General features: G+C 38.9%; 2 non-coding genes across 2 annotated transcripts; both read right to left on the bottom strand.

The window, feature by feature from the left end:
• Positions 1 to 5,565: 5,565 nt before the first annotated feature.
• Positions 5,566 to 5,639, bottom strand: trnan-guu (transfer RNA asparagine (anticodon GUU)). Its single transcript has one exon. It is a non-coding gene; the product is annotated as a tRNA-Asn (tRNA).
• Positions 5,640 to 9,821: 4,182 nt separating this feature from the next.
• On the bottom strand, positions 9,822 to 9,893 carry trnaa-cgc (transfer RNA alanine (anticodon CGC)). Its single transcript has one exon. It is a non-coding gene; the product is annotated as a tRNA-Ala (tRNA).
• Between the last annotated feature and the right edge of the window lie 11,453 nt (positions 9,894 to 21,346).

The following is a 21,346-nucleotide window of genomic DNA, read 5'->3' as shown; positions in this document are numbered from 1 at the left end:
CATTGTTTTAAATAAACGTGTATTGATAAACTTCATAATTAATAAAAGTGGTGTGACAGGAAAGCAAATTAAATATTACAATGATATTCCAAGCAACTGATGCGTAAATTCATTATGTCGTGACAGTTTTATTCCCACTATAAAGGGTAATATTCTAATGTGATCCAGTGTTCCGCTTAGTCTGCTTCTGAATTTCTTCATTTCAATCAGTCCTCTATTTCAGTAACCTCTAGAGGGCTCAGGATTGAGTTCCTTGAAGTTAAGAACAGGTTAATTAAGGAGCTGCAGGCTGAGTTCGTTGTAGTCTTAAATTCAAGAATTCTTCGATTTTAAGAAAAAAGACAGGTATGTTTTGTGTCTCATGGTGATCCTCTTCTCGATCCAAATGAAAGGTTTAATATGATCCCTCTAGAAAAAAAATAAGTCAATTTCCGCCTGGAGTGATTGATGCCCCATCAAACATTGTGTAATATTCCTGGACGTTTATACAGTAGAATCCTGGTTCGTGTCTTAAATTCAAGGTAAACAAGACTAAGGAAACGAGTTGGAAACTTGATGTTAAACTGGGATTTAAATCACCCGGAACATGACACTACATTGGGCAGTATGTGTAAAGAAACAACTCCTGTCATCCCTTCGATAGCTCAGTTGATAAAGCGGAGGACTGTTGTGGAAACAGCGTTGAATCCTTAGGTCGCTGGTTTGACTCCGGCTCGTAGGAAGGTCCCTTTTGTGTACTTTAATCAAAGACAATAAATAATTTTCACTCAGACGTTGATCAGAAGCTCAATAAACGACGAAGCAGAGGCTCCTGTTCCGAATTCCCCTCACGTCTGATGGTCTTGTTCTAACCGAGATCAATCTAAAGTGGTACAAGGGATTTTAACAAATCTGTTCTTTGAATTCAGGGACTGCTCTGTCTGCTTTGTGCTGACCACATTTATATGTCTAAGGTATGTGTTTAATAGAAGTATATTCTACATCTTTTGCCCACTGGGCCAATTGCTGTTCACGAGCTCCTAGCCCCACTTGTTCCCAGTGGAACCAGCCTGAAGCAGCAGAACAGAGGTTTTGTTTCATTATATTGTCTGCTGTTGTAAAACAAGTCATCCCTTAGGGATAAAAACTCTCCCTCGAGTAACGCGTCTCCCGTATTTGCCCCATACGCCCAGGGCTCATCTCTCAGCTGAGTGATCAAAAGCTGAGCTCCAAGATTCTGAATTTCATGTTGGGGTACAACAGACCCTGCTGTGAGATTGGGCAGGGGAGAGCTGGTTGTGCTCCTGAACTAGTCCCTCCTCTCTTAGTTATTCCTGTATTTGCATCACAGTCTATAAACTCCATCAGTGCCCTATTGCTTTTCTTCCAGTTCCCATATTTTGTTATAAAAACAGCTCTGGTGAGTTAGGTATCTAACTCAAATTTCACAAACCTATCCAAAACGAGTTCTGGTACAATTCCTTTTTTACTTGAAGGTCTTTAGCTTAGTTGGCAAGACCTGGGTTCGAGCCTATACAGTGAGGCATGAACTAGGGCGGGAGCGACAAGGACAGAAACCCTAGAACCCGTTACAATAACAAAAGGACAGAAATATATGGGGATAATTTCGAAATCGCAAATATGAGATACCATAGCGCGGTTTTTTCTCACTCCCTGGCGGAAATGGGCTTCATTATTATGTGTATTCTTGATACATCACAAGGAGGTACTGTTCTCTTTATCGTAGCCCCGAACACCTCGTATGGAGTTTGCGTGAGTGAGGTCAGTAACGAGCTCGACCCAATCTACTGCTTTCATCCAAAACAGCCCTTTATTTGGCTTTAAACTCCACCTGTTACCCCTCACACTCAATGTTTCAGAAAAAGGTTTTAATTTAAGCTTTGCCCAGCAGAGTATTTGAGCAGAGAAAATGAATAGAAGCGCTATTCGCGCCAGTCTAGCACAGTAACCACTAACTCCAATAATAAAATAATAATAATAATAATAGCAGCGAAAAAATCCCGGCTCCTGCTTAAAAAAACAACTATTGAAATTGTACATCTCCAACACTGGCTGGAGACTTTGGGTACCCGGGCTCAGCGGTTATATAGGACAGGACTCGGCGAGTTGCAGGTGAAACTCATTGCTCTGCGCTCTCCATGCGGAATGTGCGTCTCCTCCCTCCAGACTCGTCACACCGCCTTCATACTCTACAGCGGGGGAAAAAAAACTCCCCTTTACTGTCTTCATACATCCCTCTTAAATCCCAGAAACACCGAAACTCCGGGGCGTTTCTGTGAGTCAGTACTGGGTTTTTCTGTTCGAGGTTACAAGCAGAAACAATAAAAGCGCTGAAAGCAGGAAGTTATTTCTGCTCTTAGGCATAAACGTGTAAAAATACATTTTCTGATTCCTAAAACCTAATAAAATCCATGTAAGTTTCCCTTTTGTTCCCAATGCACATAACTGAATATAAACCAGTCACTAGTTATGGCGCAGTTCTTACAACAAAGATACTTACATTACGAACTTTTTTTTCATACGAGCTCTTGCCGTTTTTAAATTGAATATTTTGTTTCAATTCGCTAAATCACACGAAACACCAGCAACACTCATCGTAAGCATCTGACCAATCACATTCCTGAATTTTAAAAGTATTAAGTATTTATTTTAAACTTTTTTTAATTTTATACACTTGTTTTACATATTCTTGCCATTTTTGGCATATTGTAAGTGGATTGTAACTTCAAAGTGATCATTCCTGAGCTTTATAACTGTGTATCATTTCTTTTAACCTTATTTTAATATTTTTTAATTATTTTTGCATTTTACAGAACGTTTTAAATATATTGTGAGCATTTAAGCATAATTTTAAAATAGGACTATCAATGCTCCTGACTTTTAAACCTGTATTTCTTCTGACATTAATCTCTCCACCTGCAGATGAGGAGGGAGGTATTTGATTTTAAATTTGTTGATTTGGGGGGGGAATGTACATGAATTTCCTTGTGTGTATCACCAGTGGGAAACTTGGCATTTTTGGATGAATTGCAATCTATACTGCAAGGCCTTAAGACTGATATAGTAATGACTGGAGATTTAAATAACACATTTGATACATCACACAGGAACAGCATAACATCTAAAATGGCAGAACCCTCTAAATCACTGAAAAAATTCAGGCACATTCATAATCTATAAGATGTTTGGTGGTTACTGTGTCCTGCTTCCCTTTCATATTTTTTAGTGTGCACGAATCTGTCCCTCTTCTTTTACTAGTTTTTAAGGAATATTCTGATATCTCTGATTACAAGATCAAGCCAGAAAAAAAATGATGACAATTAGTAGGAAGAATGATTCAGTACAATGTATTGAAAATGTATCAGGATGGTCAGGAGGCGCGCTGCGAGAATGTCCTGCCCTTGGGAGCCTTTCTGCTCCTGGGCCGTCCTTCCCTGGAATTCTTTAGAATAGTCTCGCACCCCTGGAATTCTCCTTAGAAATTCTCCTTCTGGGAGCTCTGTGTTGCCTGTTTTTACCTGGAGGAACTTCAGCTCATTCATTGGCTGAAAGTTCCATGGGCATCAGAATTCCACGTAGGTTACTCGGCCCTACCAGTCCCTGATTGGTTGATCAAGGTGAGATGTGAGTCACTTACTCCTGACACTTAGGAATGCAGTCCAGATGTCCATCTGGCACTCCCTAGACAGATAGGCGCCAATGGATGACCATTGATCATGATAGCCAGGCTTAGCTAAATGCATCCCCATTTGGGAGCTGTCCCTTATCAAAAGAAAACATCTTTAAATCAGCCTGCATGAATAGCTTCTCTGTGGCTGCACCACAGAGATGAAGAGAGAGATGGGGCCTTATTTGGGAAAGCACAGCAACACTTAATTCTGTCTTATTAACAAGCATTGCCGCTACAATTAGTAGGAAGAAAGATACAATGTATTGAAAATGTAATATGTTTTAAAGGATTAAAGGGAAAAGAAATACTTTATCTACGCAAACTAATTCAACTGAGCTCCTCTAAACAATATAGCCTGAAGAATTGCCAAAGCACAATGTATCAATTTGGGTGACACTGGGGGAAAAGGATCACAACATTGAGAACCACAAGGCTTATTTTCAACAGCAAACTTTGTGCTTGAAAATATTTGACAAAAAAAGGAATATTACACGCACGGAAACCAATATTTACCACTAGGGTAGAATGCAGCATAGAACAGTTGAGGTTGACTTGTTCACAGTGAACTGTCCTCCAGCGATAGTCAGCTGTAATCACCGACGCAGACATGATGTTAATACTCTGACAGCACCTTGGCTGATTTGGTTAAAGTGTTTTCCCCCTGGTTATAAAAACGTCTCAAAATTCTGACACTGAGGTGTGAGACACAATGTAACAGGCTCTCATAATCCCGAAGTACAATAAATTTTACTGTATTGTTTTTTAAATTTGATCCTGTGAACATTGCATGTCCCTCCTTCCTCATTACCAAAAAATCTCAATGTCACCAACAGTATGTACATTTGTTATTACAACACAAATGAGTTGTGACGTTGTGAACATGGCATGTTAAAGTATATAGAATATCTAGATCAGAACAGGCTAAATGCAATTCATAGTGATTTATCATTTTCTTATTTTCTAAATGAAAAAAAAAAATTTTCAGTGATTATGACACTTCGGTATGATATAAAATATGCTTCAATGACAGAATAAATAATCATGGAAAAAATACCCACAGTGGTATTCATATTTGTGATTATAGGAATGTTAAATATCAGGTGAGTAGCTGTGTCAGCAAGCGTAGGCTGCAAAGGAACAAGTAAAGGACTATTCCTGCTGAAAAGAGAAGAAAAGAATCACAACGTTTCGGCTGTGGAGCCTTCTTCAGGTGTGAGAAAGACAGGGCAGTAAGCAAAGATAATTTTCTTTTTATCTTTGCTGACTACAGTTTATCTTTGATGACAACATCAAAGACATTAAGTAATTTTTACTGCTAACAGCTCCACATCAACTTCCTTTTATATCTAACCTCATCAGATCTCTCAACTCCCAACTCTTCCAGTTTCTCACTTCAGAGAAGGATAAAACATTCAATCATCCTCTACAGAGAGAAACCATCAACACCCCTACCACCTCCACAAATCCTAACCTTGTTGTTACTATACCCTCTGACCTTTCCCTTTCAACCCTTTGCATCCTCAGCTGACATATTTTATAATTACAATAGACTGTATAGTATTTATGTTTAAATTTAAGGTAAATATGTCAAAATATCAAAATCCAACTGCACAGTGCTATCGTAACAATGCTTGTCAAGTTCTCAAACAAACCTGCATTGTATTTTTAATATATTTCAGCAGAGGATTCAACTGGAGTATAAATGACGATTCGACGATCATTTTTCTTGGGTGAATATGGTTTTCTGGGGAGTTACGATGGTGGGCATTATTGGACATTTCCTGGTGATCCTGACACGTGTTAAACACTCGCATTTGTTGCAAATATTAAAATGGCTATGGTTTCGCTGAGAAATCCAATCGACCGAAGACAATATTTACATCGCCAAAGAAACTCGTCCCTGGGTGGAATCGAACCACCAACCTTTCGGTTAACAGCCGAACGCGCTAACCGATTGCGCCACAGAGACTGACATGTAGGTTTTTCTCTCGAATCACAAATTCCCGGTTAAAAAAAAAAATCTCTAACCGTTTATTTTGCCAGCCGGTAATATTTCTTCTGCACTGATAACCAAGAATTGGATTTCATTTTCCGCAAGCTGTTTGAATTTAATCAAAAATAAGTTTTCCAGAAAGGAAATGAACACATGCATTTAACGAAAACAAGCCCTTTGTGAGTGCCCAAAATGGTACGTTCTGTACTACAAGAAAGGAAGAAAGACACGGCTGGGATTTGAATTTCGTTTTTTTTGTTTCATAAAGAGGCGCTTTAACCAACTAAGCTACGGTGACAGGACAACCATCACCTTTTACAGCCACTTGGACACACCGCTCTGAGACATCTGCGTTTAGTAAGCGCTGGACCTGCTCTCAGAGCAAATTGCCTCTTTTACATAGCAGCCCCGACACAGAAACGAAGAGAACTGGCTTTAATCTGGCATTTTTCATGTCCAATGCGTTTGACATCTCCCAAGGGCGACAGAGTTCTTTTGCGACACTATTTCTTCTTCTTTTTTCTTTCTGTACGCTTTGATAAAAACGAAAAATCGTGCAAGGGAAAAATGTACTTTTTTTCATAGAGAAAACGTGCACCAGGAAATGTGTTGAGAAGAAATGATTTAACATGATACGTGACCTAATTTATCGGAGCAATTGCTCACCCAGCAAGGTCTGGAGAGGTTGGAGAGTCTGGTGGATGTGATAATTATATGGTGTTGTGGAAGAAAACAGTCTTTCTCTGAATTCTCAATCAATCGGAATTTCAGTGCGAAACATAAAACCCTTGTCATATTTAAAGAGATTATATTTTAAAACTCATAAAAATCAGAAAACACATGTTTTTCACTTTGAAATTTTAGACGGAGCGGTGCATTACTAGTAGCGGCGCTGAGCACACTATGGGGGAATTCAGGTTATGTGAAATGTCAGCGGTTTAATAAATAACGCGTCTGATTTCGGATCATAAGATTGTAGGTTCGACTTCTACCTGGCTCGTGTAAATTATATTCAAGCTCCTCAGTAATAGATGTCTATTATGTAATGAACCGCACCTGAAAGCAAACGTTGGGTCTGTTTCCTTTGTTTTCCAGCATGAAATAGCAAATCGTTACAAAAAGCACCTGCAAATGTACAATAGCGTTTTTTTTTTCAAATTACATTTTCAGGCTTCAGACACTTTTTTAATAAAACAAAAGTGTCCGGAAACTCATTAACTTTCAGGTTTGATTGAACCTGAATTAAAAGAAGTTATCTGAAACTTCCGGGATTCCATTCTCTGATGCAGCTGTCTCTAAAGTTGGACGTGATGTTTAGCAGATGTGAACGGTGCCTTTTCTCTTGTGTTCAAGGCTATTCGCTGTGTGAGCTCCACACTGCGTGTCCTGTACTGCTCTATTTTGTTTAGATTATCTATGTGGTGTACAGATAGAACTCAACTGCATGGTGTGAATTCCGTGTTCAGGACCAGCAGAACCTGAAAAACCAATAGCTGACACGCAGCTTTCTGATCTGGAATCAGACGCGCTACCGTTGCGCCACGAGTTCACATCTCTCAGCCCCTTTGAATTCCCCAAAGGAGACAAAAAAAAATCCGTTAAGAGCGCCGCTCTTCCGAAGAGAGTCTCTTCTTCCCAGACCACATTTTATTCTTCCTGCGCAGCTCTTGTGCAGGTGTTGTTCTCAATTACAGATCCAGGAACACTGATTTTTTTTCCTATTTTTTTCAATTAAGTACCCCATGGTGCAACGGTAGCACGTCTGACTCTAAATCCCCAAGTTCATTTTCAAAGTATATCGGAGTCAACTGATACTGATCAGGTTCTGCTGCTACTGAACCCGCAGTCTTCACCTTAAAGTTCAATTCCCCAAGCCTTTTGACCTTATATGTCCATCCCTTCTCGTCAAAACTCGTATTTCCACAGGGTACCCTCCAGAAATCGCAGTATAGAATGAAAAAACTCCAGTAGATCTCGGCCGCTGTTGGTGATTTTCATTTAAAAATAAATAAATCTCTGGAAATTTTACGGAGTGTATCACTTTCACCGAGACCGAGAAGTGTTAAGCTGTACATGAGTCTTTGTGGTTCGGTTGTTAACCGAAAGGGTGGTGGGTTGAGCCCTCCCAGGGACGCTATGAGCCTTTTAATGTACACACCCGTCTCACTTTAACTCCACGGCCGGTCTTATACTGCAATCAAATACAGATCCCGTAGGAGGCAGTAAGCCCGCATATATAGCTCACTGTGTGTATAATGAAGAAGCAGAGATTAATTTCTCATCTGCGCGTTACAGAGCCTTACGCAACTCGTACTGTACGAACAGCTAGAGTTTGATCCCTGCACGGGCTATTAGTTGAAAGGCCATTGTAAATGACGTGTAAGAGATTTATAGATAGATACTTTATTGATCCCGTGAGGGAAATTAATAAAGCTTATCCAGCTGGCGTTTATGTTTCACACTAAATTGCGATCTTGAAACCAAAATAATTAGAAATATGGAACACAACCGTTGTTCCCCAAGAAGGAAAGCTGTTTAACACTGTCGTCACTCCTTTTTATTTAACCCAGATTGTGAAAACAACTCTGCCCTATCAAAGGAAAATGTTGCACAAAAGTTGGAAAGCACACTCTGAATCCATCTGTACTGTATACTTGATTTCCGCGATCCGTTCAAGGCTGCTTGGTGCTTCGCTAGCGAGTCATTTCAGGGAAGAAACTCAGTTTAGAGAACTACTGGTGCATTTTCACTCATTGAATTTGATCTTTGTACTCTCTTTTCATTCTCAGCTATAATATTTCAAAATTACAGTTCGGATTTGTTGGAAAACTTCACAGGCATTATTAAGTTAGAACTGTATAATTGTATTTTAATATCTTGGTATATTTACCTTCATTTTAATATGGATGTAACCATAAATGTTGTACTTTTGTCGTACTTTTTAAAACATTTTAACTGAGGACGCACGACGACTATTATACCATGTGATACATGCAAGACATCTGTAAACGAAGATGTAATTACAGTCAAATTGGCAATTAACAGAAAACCACAAGTTGTATAATATTATTTCTCTATGTCGATGATTAGTTGAAGGATTTGAAGAAACTATATATTATTCCTCGATATCGATGATCAGTTGAAGGATTTGGAGAAACAGCAGCGATAGCAGGTGATTTTGGTTTTGAACCCATCTTTACACCTCAATAATCCATTTGTCCTCGAAAAAAGAAAAGACAGGCATGTTTTGAGTCTCATAATGATCATATTCTCGATCCAAAGAAACGTATAAATTTGATTCCTTCCGTAGTATTTTGGATTTTCTTACAATGATTTCACGAAGTATTGCCAGGATCTATATTACCGCTCGGTAGCGATAACACTGCTGATATTGATTGAGTAGACATCGATGATGTATTGACAACTTTATCTGAAGCGAGAAGTCCTAGAACACTGTCTATGATGTGTTAGGATTCATACCAAGATATACTTTTTGTTTTCAACCCAAAATGCTGCTATTGCATTACACATTATATGAACATTACCAGTTTTGGTAGCTTCTCTGCGCGATTTTTCAAAACTGAAACTAATTACAAAATTACTTAAGATCAACCATGACAAAAACATATAAATCAGGACTAATATTAATATCAACTGATGTTACTACAGAAAAAAACTACAGTTAAAATTTAACTGAAATATTAATAAGACTATGCAAGCCTAAAAAGTAGAACAATTAAATTTATATAACTTTTTTTTGAGAAATGGGCTCACACACCGGAAGACACTAACGTTTCTCTTCGTTAGAATATGTGAATAACAGTTTAACTAAAAATGTTTGGAGTCCAGAGGGAGGACTCGCTCGCTGAATGATCTCTCAAGAAATCCCTGGTGAGATTCAACAGGTGTTTTCTTCAACAGCCACTAAAAGTCTGATGACCTTCTCTGGATTTTCTGAATATGACGTTAAATTAGTTCAAATCATTTGGTAGTTAACAGAACGAAATGCTTTGGAGGTACATTTAAAACAGCAGAGCAACACTGTAGCACTTCGTGTGTGACTGAAATTAATTGTGTAAACCTGGCTCTCTATGAACACGAGCAAAGAGTTCTCACTCACCAGAAGATTGCGATGTGAGCACAGTAATATAAGACACCTGGAAATGCCGGGGATTGAACCCGGGACCTCATACATGCGAAGCATGCGCTCTACCACTGAGCTACATCCCCTAGCCTACCGATGGTGGAACTGACGTAAAGATGTTCATATGTTTACTGAACACAATCCACCCTTCACGAAGAATGCCTGCAGTTTCCCACTTTCGCGTTTCTTCTACTACAAAGTAAATTAATGGGAATGAAGAAATAAGGAAGGGAAAATAATCGCATCGAAGCTTCCAGAGACTGGGCAAAATGAATAATTTATTTTTATATCCAGTCACATGGGCGACGGTGGTTGATTCTTCAACGGGGGGGGGGGGGGTGCGTTTTTCTACCTCCTTACTCGATTGTCTTTCAATTATGTTTTCCTTGAAACCTTTTTGCATCTTTTAAGTGCTTGCGATTAAATTACGCATAGAAAAACAGCAGTACAATTGATGTTCATGGACCGATGCACACAACTCCAGTGATAAAGCCCTGTCTGTAAATATTGTAGAAGAACGTTAAAGGGCGAAACAACGCTCCAACCACGTGAATGGTAACAAGAAGGATCGTGTTCTTATTTAATATGTGCTTTTGAATTGCCTTGTCAATACACGCAGGCTTTAGAGATGGACAAATAATTTACAGTGGTGTTTGTAAACAAAGATGGAACATGTTATTTCTATACCAGGAAGAAAGGAGCAGACTCTTAAACTTTAAGAGGCAGAAACAACACCTCATCACAGCTAACACTAATTAAAACGACATCACAACAGAAGAGTGAAGCCTTGAGTGAATCAAATCAGTTTTTGTTGGTCGTCTGTGTCTTCATAACTTTGTAGGTGAGAGAGAGGATTGCGAAAATGTGCAGGTGCTTCTCAGAAGTGCGTTGGTGGTATAGGTTCCTTCAAATAACTGAGCCAGTGCATCCCCCATTCTTTTTAAGATGATCTGTGATCCGGTAACACATCTCCTGAAACTAACATTCGAGGTAGGAAGCATGCTCTTAAACACCAAAACACTCAAAAAGGAAGAAGCAGGTCTCTGTACACAAGACGGTAGTGCGATATTAGAATTTCTGAGTTTTTGACGGATTCAGGCTCCTTCTCAGAGGTCCTTGCTCGCCAAATAACTTTGCATCTGAGGAAGAGCACCACGGAAAAAACCCAACTCAACAAGCGAGCGCGTTGGTTGCTCTTGCTCTTAATGCAAGGAGCTGTTTTTTTTTTCCTCGCAATAATCATTATTAACCAGAAACAGGTAGCAGCACAGGTAGGTTGCATTTGTGATTATGTCACTTCTCTCTGCTTCAGCAAGGTCAATAAAAGACTCTGAAAGTAGTAAAGCAAAACTGAACTCAAAATCATATTAGGAATTCTGAGCGATATCTCCATACAGGTAATCCAATAAGAACGTTGAAATATTTGAATATCATCTCTTTGTATATTGCGCTGCTTTTTACCCAGAGTAAAACTATTGGATTGAAGGAATGCTAAGCGCTGGGTTAAAATGTATAGTTGTTATTTGGAGAAATCTGTAAACTCGTGATCTTATATGTTTTAAAAGACAGCACAGGAAAAAACGACAGTGCTGATTATTTTCCAGAGACGGAGCACTGATGACCTATCCGAGCTGATTGATAAAGCCCACCCAGTGGATACTCTAGCAGAACGTCAAAGAACATTCACCTTTGTATCCAAAGAAACCACAGGAACAACATCAGGAAGCACAATCAATTCCCCTTTTAAATCTTTCCTGTAAGTTATGCTATGTGAATTCATGAAGTTAATCCTCTGAAATCTTTTGACCATGAACAAAGTATTTCCGATGGAGCGCTATGTTCAAAGATTTAATAAGCTTTACCCCTGCCAATGATTTGGCGTGAAGAATTAAAAGTTTCACAGACAAAAGCAGCTCACCACCACAGCCAATATTAAATGTACTTGCCGGTACACTATCATGTGCACTGCCTCAAAAGTGATCTCGGCAGATGTTGTTCCCTACATAAAGCTGAACATGCCAAAGAGAATTTATGTTAAGAAAACAAAATATTTTTTCTGCCTTGATGTTAAGCCTGTATTTTAGAAAGTCTATCTCTAAACACCTCCCGCAGCCTAACAAAAGGTGCTTTTACTGATCGTATTGCAGGTCTTAAAACATTAACATTTTGCAGCCGTGGGATTCAAACCCACACTCCCAGAGAAACTGAAGCCTAAAATCCAGCAACTTAGACTGCTCGGCCACACTACCTTCCTCCACACCCATCTTCCTCACATTGCTGGCTTGGAAAATGCCGGGGGCTTCAGCTCTTGTCGTCGGATCTAATGATATCATGATATATGGAAGTGACTGCACCTTCATCTTCCGAGATACTTTCAATAGCACAAACGCTACTTTCACCGGCACAAACAGCAATAACGAAGGAGGTGGGATTCATCCTTTGTGCTGTTTGTAGGGGCGCAACTCTATGGTGATCTACTGACTTGAAAAGCAAAATTCAAAATCCTCTGCTACTACTATTGCTTTTTTCATAGTTTCTTCAAATCCTTCATTTGAACGTAGATTTTGAAGGATATTGATGATAATACCACATAAATTGTGGTTTTCTTGTGATCGCCAATTTTATTCAAATACCAGCCATTTTTACAGTTCCTTGAATGTTTCACAAGGTATAATACCCCCCCTCGCATCCTCAGCTAACATATTTTAAAATGACAATAGATTATACAGCATGTATGTTAACATTTATATTAAAATATATAAATAAAATAAAGTAAAGACACCAAATAACATACAGTGCTAACCCAATAATTCTTGTCAGGTTCTCCAACAAATCTGCATTGTTATTTTAACATGTTTCAGCTGAGGGTGCAACAGGAGTATAAATGAATTTTCTCGCCAGCCATTCAAAGACCAAATTCCATGAGTGAATATTATTTTCTCAGACGTTGCCGGCATTGGACTTTGCCGGTGGTATTGAATTATGTCCACAACTATTGTAGTAGTTCCTTCTTGAAGTTCGACACGTGCAAAGCACTCGTAATATCATAGGCGTTAAAGTTCGCTGAGTCTATTCGAGTCATGGTGTGTATCCCTGCCTATCATTGGGAGACGGGTAGCTTTTTTACACTCAGATTCCAATCTTCAATGCTTTGTGTGAGAGCTTACATAACTTTCATTTTCTCACATTTTCTGACGACTGTTCCAAAGGGGCACCCTGACAATTCTGAATACTTTTCAAAAATCTGCCTGCATATTTGATTATTGTCACTTCATTTAAAAAAAGTTCAATATTGATCATAACTAAAGAAAATAATGATCACGAACAAAAAAGGGATAAAGATGCGAGTCAATCTTGAATCTTAGCTCGGTGACACGGGCTTTTGTTCTGATATGGTTGTACAAGAAACAGGAGGAATCGCCAGTCTCCTATAGAACGTGAGATGAATCAGGAGTGAGCCATTTCGTATACTCGTGCATATGTCAACGCCTGAACTACATCGTAAAACTAACATTAAGTTGTCAGAGACATTCATTTATATACAAACAAGAGACAGACCAAGTAATAATTCTACATTAGTTCAGGTGGGTACACCTGAACTAACTAACAAACCTATTAATAATTCTACATTAACGTGTCCTACACTGATCAGACTAATTGACATGGTCTGATTCAGAGCCTGTGCAGTTCGTGCTAATTACAACAACGACAGTTCTTAACCCTCATCACCGAACTGAGCACAAGTTCAGCTGTTCTCCAGTTTTGTTACACATGGTTTTTCATTGCAAATGAGTTCAGAGCTGGAGCTGATCTCCAGACAATACAGTGTTTTGGGTAATTTGTCGAAATTCGCATGAGGCTGCAGACAACTTACCCAAGGTGTTTTCTATAGCTTTCAGGTGCAGTTCATTTATATTAAAGAATGTAAGTGGTATAAACGCAAGGAGTCAGACGGCAGTCGAACCTATAATTTTCTGATGCGAGGCCTGAAGCGTTATTCATTACGCCGCTGACCCTGCTATTGTAGTGCTAAAAAAACACGTTTTCTACATTTATGTCTGTTTAAAAATCACTCTCTAAAAAAGACAAAGGGTTTGTGTGTCGCGCTAAAATTCCGCTTCATTTTGAATGCAAATAAAAACCGTTTTATTCCAAGAAATCATAAATTTGTCACATCCTACATACTATACTTTTTAGAGTCCAGACTGCAAACCAACAGCTGACACTGGTCTTTTACAGAACCGTTTTGAATTCCTCTACTTTGTCCCCGTGACGTCATTGTCCTGCTCGCAGCCGAGCCCAACACACGTCTGGTTCCTGTCGCTGGGGGTACACCCTGTGGTCCATGCGGGTCCTAATACCCCAGTACAAGAACGGGGACACTAAACTGTAAACAGGTGCCGTCCTTCGGCTGAGACGTAAAACCGAGGTCTTGACTCTCTGTGATCATTCAAGAGAATGGTGGTGGTGGAGGGGAGTCCCCATTACCTGTAAAGCGCATTGAGTGGAGTATCCAGAACAGCGCTATATAAGTGTTGATGATGATGATTAATATTATTATTATGATGTAAAATGCAATAAAAAATGAAAAAAAATATCAAACTTTGATTCAAAATAGATTAATGTAAAAACTGATAAAGCTTATGTTTTTTTCAGGGCTATATCTACTTTTTTTTTTTAAAAAAGCGAAGTCTGTCGCGATTGTGAAAGTTAGAGAAGGTGTACCAGCGGGTGCCTTTATATCGCGAGCGTCAGTCTCGCCCGTAGCTGCGAGAAGGTTAAAAGTGCACAATTGAGCTGTCTTTCGTCAAAGTAATTGCCGGAGCAGTAAGACGCAAAGCACCATCCAGCAGCTGTAGACGATGTTCGGGGAAGAGCTAATTCTGTTTTTAGCACAGGGAGTGAGAATGAGCTCAGTCCGGCTCCCAGCACAATCCATCCTGGTTTGGTTACAGTGCGTCTGAGGCTCTTTGGATCGTAACGTAAAAAAAAAACAATTGCTCACATCATGTGACTTCCACGAAAGGAAGGAAAAATATCACTCAAAAAAATCAGAACTGAAGATTTGGATCCTGGGCCTCAATTTGATCAAATTATTAAAATAATAATTATCAAAATATCAGACTGTGTTTCTGCAACATTTCGTGCACAGTACGCCATTTTAATCTAAAACAGTCACAACAAGGGCTTTACACGCAGTGTGGGGTATTTTCCCCTTTTATATTTTTGCCACTTTATATCGAACCTGTTATACTCCCAGAAGGGCACAGTAGCTTGTACTTAATAAAAATGTACAATTCACCACTGGTATAAACAGATGTGTGCCGTGTTTGCCTTTGTTAGCATTTGTTTAAAAAATAAGTTCACAATACGATAAAAACACAGAAAGCACAAACTTTATAATACAACGATACAAAATCAATACCAAATCATTATGCCAATTAAGTACCTATCCTTTGAAAACAGAGAACACCTTTATATCTACAAAAAAACTTGACATTGGTATGTATTTTTGGATTACAAAGCAGACAGTGTAGTCCCTTAATTCAAAGATCAGATCTTGGCCAAAACAAGACAATAAGACGTGGGCTGAATTCGGAACAGGAACCTCTACTTCGTCGTTTATTGAGCTATTGATCAATGTCTGATTGAAACAGATTCGCTTTTTTAACTCTTTGATTAAAGTACACAAAAAGCACCTTCCTTCGAGCCCGAATCGAACCAGCGACCTAAGGATACCCCGCTGATTTTTCTACAGTCCCTCGCGCTACCAACTGAGCTATCGAAGGAATGTCATCTACTACTTTCTGGCACATACTGCCCAATGTAGTGAAATGTTCCGGGTGATTTAAATCCCACTTCCACATCAAGTTTCCAACTCGTTTCCTTAGTCTTGTTTACCTTGAATTTAAGCCACGAACCAGGATTCTACTGTATAAACTTCCAGGGATATTACAAAATGTTTGATGGGGCATCAATCATTCCAGTCGGAAATTGACTCCTTTTTTATTCTCGAGGGATCATATTAAACATTTCATTAGTATCGAGAGGAGGATCACCATGAGACACAAAACAAACAGTTTCTTTCTGTCTTTATTATAAAGTAGCGTTTGTGCTACATTAATAATATTTTCGTGGAAATAAAGAAGTTGTAAATTTTAAAATTTATATTTGAATCGAAATGTGGTTTTGAGTTAAATATTAGCGCGTTCATGTAATTAGTTTGTGTTTGTCATTACTATATATATATTGCCATGTTACTAGAATTTGTAACTGAAGTTTACTAGTTGTGTTTTTTATGATGATTAGACATTTGTTGATTACAATATTGTATATAATCTATAATTTGAACTACATATTTTTCATGTGTGAATATTTGTATATTTTAAGAATACATATCTAAAATAAATCATTGGCTTTATTTACTAGTTTCTACACCTATAAAAATCTTTCTTTGATGTATAATAGACCTTTAACTATATATGTATTATAATCTTCTAAATTTATCCGTATAATAGAACTCCAACCATTTATGTATAATAAACATATAATCATAGATGTCTAATTGATGTATAACGATATACGTATATTAGAATTTCATTCAAGACCAGTTACGGAGCACATTTACACGTCTAAGGTATGCGTTTAATAGTCGTATATTCTACATCTTTTGCTCACTGGGATGTGCCGATTTTAACTTAGCAAACCAAGATACACATTTTCTAATGAAGCCTTAATTAAAAGACAGTTTGTTTCTCGAAAGCGTGTTATGTAAAAAAAAGAGAAAAACGAAAATATATGGATGACAATCTTTCAAAGCTGAAGATTTTACTTTTGAAAAATTGACATTTTATGTATGCAGATGCATTCGCTGGTTTTAGTACTTTGCTGTACTTCCTGAATCATTTTCAGTATTAAAAAGTGGGTGTAGATTTTTCTTTCAGGTTAGGACGCGAGTGTGTACATGTGTTTGATTTTCGTTTCACTGATTCTCATTGAAGATTTGGGAATTGACGAAAGAATCAGTTGCCTCGGAAAGCAGAAGGTTTGGTTCTCAACGATATTGAAGACACGCCCATGTAGAGCAGCGGGTGATGTTTTGTACTATAAAAGACCAAGTGCTCAAAATGACGTCTGAGTTTACCGTTTAGACTTTTCATCTCGGGCGCACTTTTAGAAAGCAAAGATAGAGCAGTTGTGTTGAATCGCCACATGACAGCTGTCAGCAGAGTGGCGCAGCGGAAGCGTGCTGGGCCCATAACCCAGAGGTCGATGGATCGAAACCATCCTCTGCTATGTACACTTTATGCACGATTGATAAGCACACCATCAATTTAATGAAGTGCATTAAAACTGTTTTTTTTCTCTCGTGTGTATGCAAGCTTTACACTTAAGGTACTCTTTCATCTTTACCAATAGCAGATGCCCAAGTGTATCTTTGGTTGTTCTGCGATCCTTCATAGTTTCCTCAATTCCTTCAAATGAACATCCATATCAAAGCAATTATGTATATATATTACAATTAAGGTACATATTAAAAATATCAACGCACATTTGTATAATGCTCATTTAATAATGATTGTCAAGGATTGTCAAGTTCTCCAACAAATCTGTGTACTAATTTTAAAATATTTTTGCTAAGGATACAACGGGTGTATAGATGAATTCTCCCAACAGCCAGTTAAAGAAAAATTCCACACGTGAAGATGGTTTTCTTGGACATTGACTTAGGTACTTAATTGTTTACTTGTTGTAGTTGCACACGAGTAAAACACGAATATTTCCTGCAACATTCAAGAGGGTTTGCGAAGAAATCCCTTCAATTTTAAGCGGAGATTATGTTTACATCATCACAATCTGAAGCGCATCCCTGAGTGCGTTTGACCCACCAGCCCTTTGTTTAACAGCTGCACAAGGACACATTCCCGTTGCTTTTTACAAATCACTCGCATTTTTTTGCAGCATTTCTTCTGTCCTGAGGAGCAAGATTTGTATTTTATCTTTCAGAAGTTGTATGAATTTCTTGAAGTTCAGAAACAGCTTGTTCCAGAAAAGAAATGAACACTTGCTTCAAAGTAAATCAAGACGTATGTGTCTCTTGCTGTGTGTGCTCTTATCTGTCCATCTCTCTCTCCTCTTCTCTCTGGCAGTCTGTGCAGAGTATCTGAAGAGGATGTAACACCACTTGGAAAAGAAGAAAAATTCTCAGGAAAAATTCTCAGGCAGAATAAAAAATCATTATTCTCTTCTCAGTCAGATTCACAGCTCAGACTCACACTCAGACAGGATCTCAACTCCGTACTGCTCTCTATCCTCACAATCCAGAACCAGAAGATATTCAGACAATCAGTGCTGCTACATGAACAATATCAGACAGAACAGCCTGGACTCATGTCACATTTCCCCCTTTTATCCTTCCTCCCAGCCCTCTTAGAGACATAAAAGAGCTCCTGGTTCTCCTCTCTGTGAACTGGGCTCAGGGGTCACTGATCTGGCAGTTGTGGGCTCTGATCCAGGTCGAAAGCAAGAAGGTTCTATTAACGCTTTCCAGGACTTCCAGCCCTTCAGTATTACTTTCTTTACTGTATGTCAGCCTCCCAAAATGTTTATAAATGTTTTATAACACATATGACTGTGGAATTATCTTATTATTTATATATAGTATTTATGTAATAAACACCAATAGTGACTCTATGATCAGTATATTGATTATTTGTAGCCGATGGTCCGATGGTCGTGTCTACAATAGTGACCATTTGACCAGTCTGTAGCTCTGAGCAGTGGGACTCAGATCACACAGAAGACCTGTCTGTGTGTGATTCCATACCAGCCCTGGGATTCAGCTACTCTCACAAATGTCTCATAGACTGTCTTATACATTTACAATTAGATGAAGTCATGTAACAGTTTTACAGATAATTTAAATAATCAGACAGCAGTTTTGGCAGTGGATACATCTCCACATGGGGGAAAGAAACTGAAATATATGTGCTCACTGTAAAGTAGGAAGAGGTGGTCAGACAAGCAAAACAACTTTGCAGATAATGTGAAGTGACATTGTTTTGTGTCAATCAGCTCACAGATTTCACTTCATGTGCCTTAAGCTGTGCAATTTGTATGGTTGTTGAATGAGATTGATTTCTTCACAAGCCCAGTCAATTGCCAGTGGAGAGCTTGCCGACACACACCTTCATGAAGACTCTCTTTAAGATTTCATTGTCACGTCGCCTCCTTTGCATACAATAGTAGCTCCGACACTAAGAGAAAGGATGAGAAATGGCGTTTATCAAGCGATTGCAGTGTTTGTTTGACTGAGGATCCTTGTGTGCTGAACTGGCCTCTTGAGAAGTGTAGTGCAGTAAAACAGAAGGTATGTGTCACTCAAGATTTTTTTAAAGCAACAAAAAAAGTGCTCGGAAATATTTTACAAGAATGAAACCTTACATTCACCTAAATAAACATTCACCCTCTACATTAGCAGAGAACAGTAGGACAGAAGGTTAGTGTCACTGGACACTGTGTTAGAGAGGCCAATCTCTTCTCCCTCATTATGCAGGCTTACCCACTCATGATGAACTGTCCTCCAGCGATACTCAGCTGCTATAATCGACACAGACATGACGTTCATGTACATATTATACCTTAATATGGCACTTATTTACAATAATTTGATCAAAACAACTGGTGAAAAAATAATAATCAAATATATCTTTCCTTCTTTTAGTAGATAAAGAATTAGTCCAAAAAAGAAGCATTTATTCCTTTCCTCTCCTACCAGCCCTTACAAGTCACCCAGTTTTTAATTTAGAGCTGGATTAAAGCTCTAGTCTCTTTGGGGGTGTGAGTTGGAATCCCACTGCTGCCAAATATCTCCAACTATCTCAGTGTTAAGAAGCAAAAAACACACATTTGCTGCAGAAGGAACAGGAGAATTTGTGCCATTCAGCCTTATAGCGTGATGTCATTTTCTCATTCTCATTTTTAGATGCTTGTGATCGAATCTATGATTCTTATGAGTGTGCTCACCCTCCATAAAGGTAGCACAGATATTATGTGCCACGTTTTCAGAGAATCGCATTAAGTGCAGGTCAGAAGAAGGCGACAAAGTGTCCGCTAGGCAGTTCAGCGATTTCAATGGTGTTTTCTGTTGTTTAGGTCCAGAATGACACCTGTTACAACCAGGAAACACACAGTGTCAGGCATCAAGAAGACTTCCCAAAACCATGATCCTCTCCTTGATCTGGTGATGGCATCCAGACATTTCCTGCAACAAAGCCAGGATATGGTCTTCAACAACACGAGTGAAAAGCTAATTCCCAACCTTTGCAATCCTTTGCAAAGAAGGACCGCATGTGCTCAATGTTAAATGCACTGTTCATTATTAATAATAATAATCTTTACATTATATAGCACCTTTAAAGCTGGCTTTTCAAAGCGCTTTACAGAATCACAACAATAAAGTTAAAAAAATACACAAGATAAGCAGGATGAGAATACACAGTTAGAGGAGACAATAGATGGTGGTATTAAATGCAGTAGGAACAGAGGGGTAAAGAATAGTTCATTAAAGGCTCTTCTAAAGAAGAGGGTTTTGAGTCTGGATTTGAAGGAGTTTAGAGAAGGTGACTCTCTGATATCCTCGGTGATAAAGATCCAGAGCTTTGGGGTAAAACAGGAGAAGGCCCTGTCACCCATAGAGTGTAGATGGACGGGGGAACAGATAGGAGACCAGAATTAGAAGAGCGAAGGTTGTGAGGTGGGGAGTAGGGCGATAACCCAGACAGGTACTGAGGTGCCAAGCCATGGGGAGCCTTATAGGTGAGCATGAGGATTTTGAAGTTGACAGGAAGCCAGTGCAAGGACTCCAGGACAGGAGTAATGTGATCACAGTCCAGTGCTAATTTCTTTCTTGTGGCTGCTGGTTCATTTTCAACTGTGGACTCTTAAGAAGTCCTTTATTTGACTTGATCAACACCAATCCCTAGAGGATTTTGAAAGGTTGAATCAAAATGATACATGACTCTGGTGGGACTTGAACCCACAACCTTTGAATGACTTCATTCAATCAAGGCCTAGAAGTCCAATGCACTCACCATTGCGATATAAAACAGCTACAGAAAGCTGTAACTCATGCTTCTCCCGTTGTCTTTAAATTAAGCTCCATAAATATTGACAATGAGTGGCCTGTTGTCTACGAAGAGATACCGCTGGGATTCGCACCCAGGGTCTCCTGGTTTTTAGTGAGGCGTCTTAACCAGCTAAGCAACGGTGACAAACCTGCTGAATGTTATCCACAACTTCAAACACCTGTGAGAAACAGGCACCTGCAGTGTTTCGTCTGCTGGCTCAACAGATAATCCTTTTCGAAGTTTAAGGAGAGGATTTCTTTGTCAATTCAATTAAACATTTTAGAAATGCTGAACGATTGATGTGTTTCACGTGCAGAAATATTTTATCGTTACGTACTTTTTCTATGCAGTTTAGTTCTCCTTCAACTCCGCCCAACAACAGAGGTCATTTTAAATACAGGAGTAAAGGC

This window comes from Atractosteus spatula (assembly GCF_055471065.1).
Source record: "Atractosteus spatula isolate fAtrSpa1 chromosome 10 unlocalized genomic scaffold, fAtrSpa1.hap1 SUPER_10_unloc_7, whole genome shotgun sequence".
Lineage (NCBI taxonomy): Eukaryota > Metazoa > Chordata > Actinopteri > Semionotiformes > Lepisosteidae > Atractosteus > Atractosteus spatula.
Note: the sequence above shows the minus strand (reverse complement) of the source record. Positions and strands in the feature narration are given on the sequence as shown.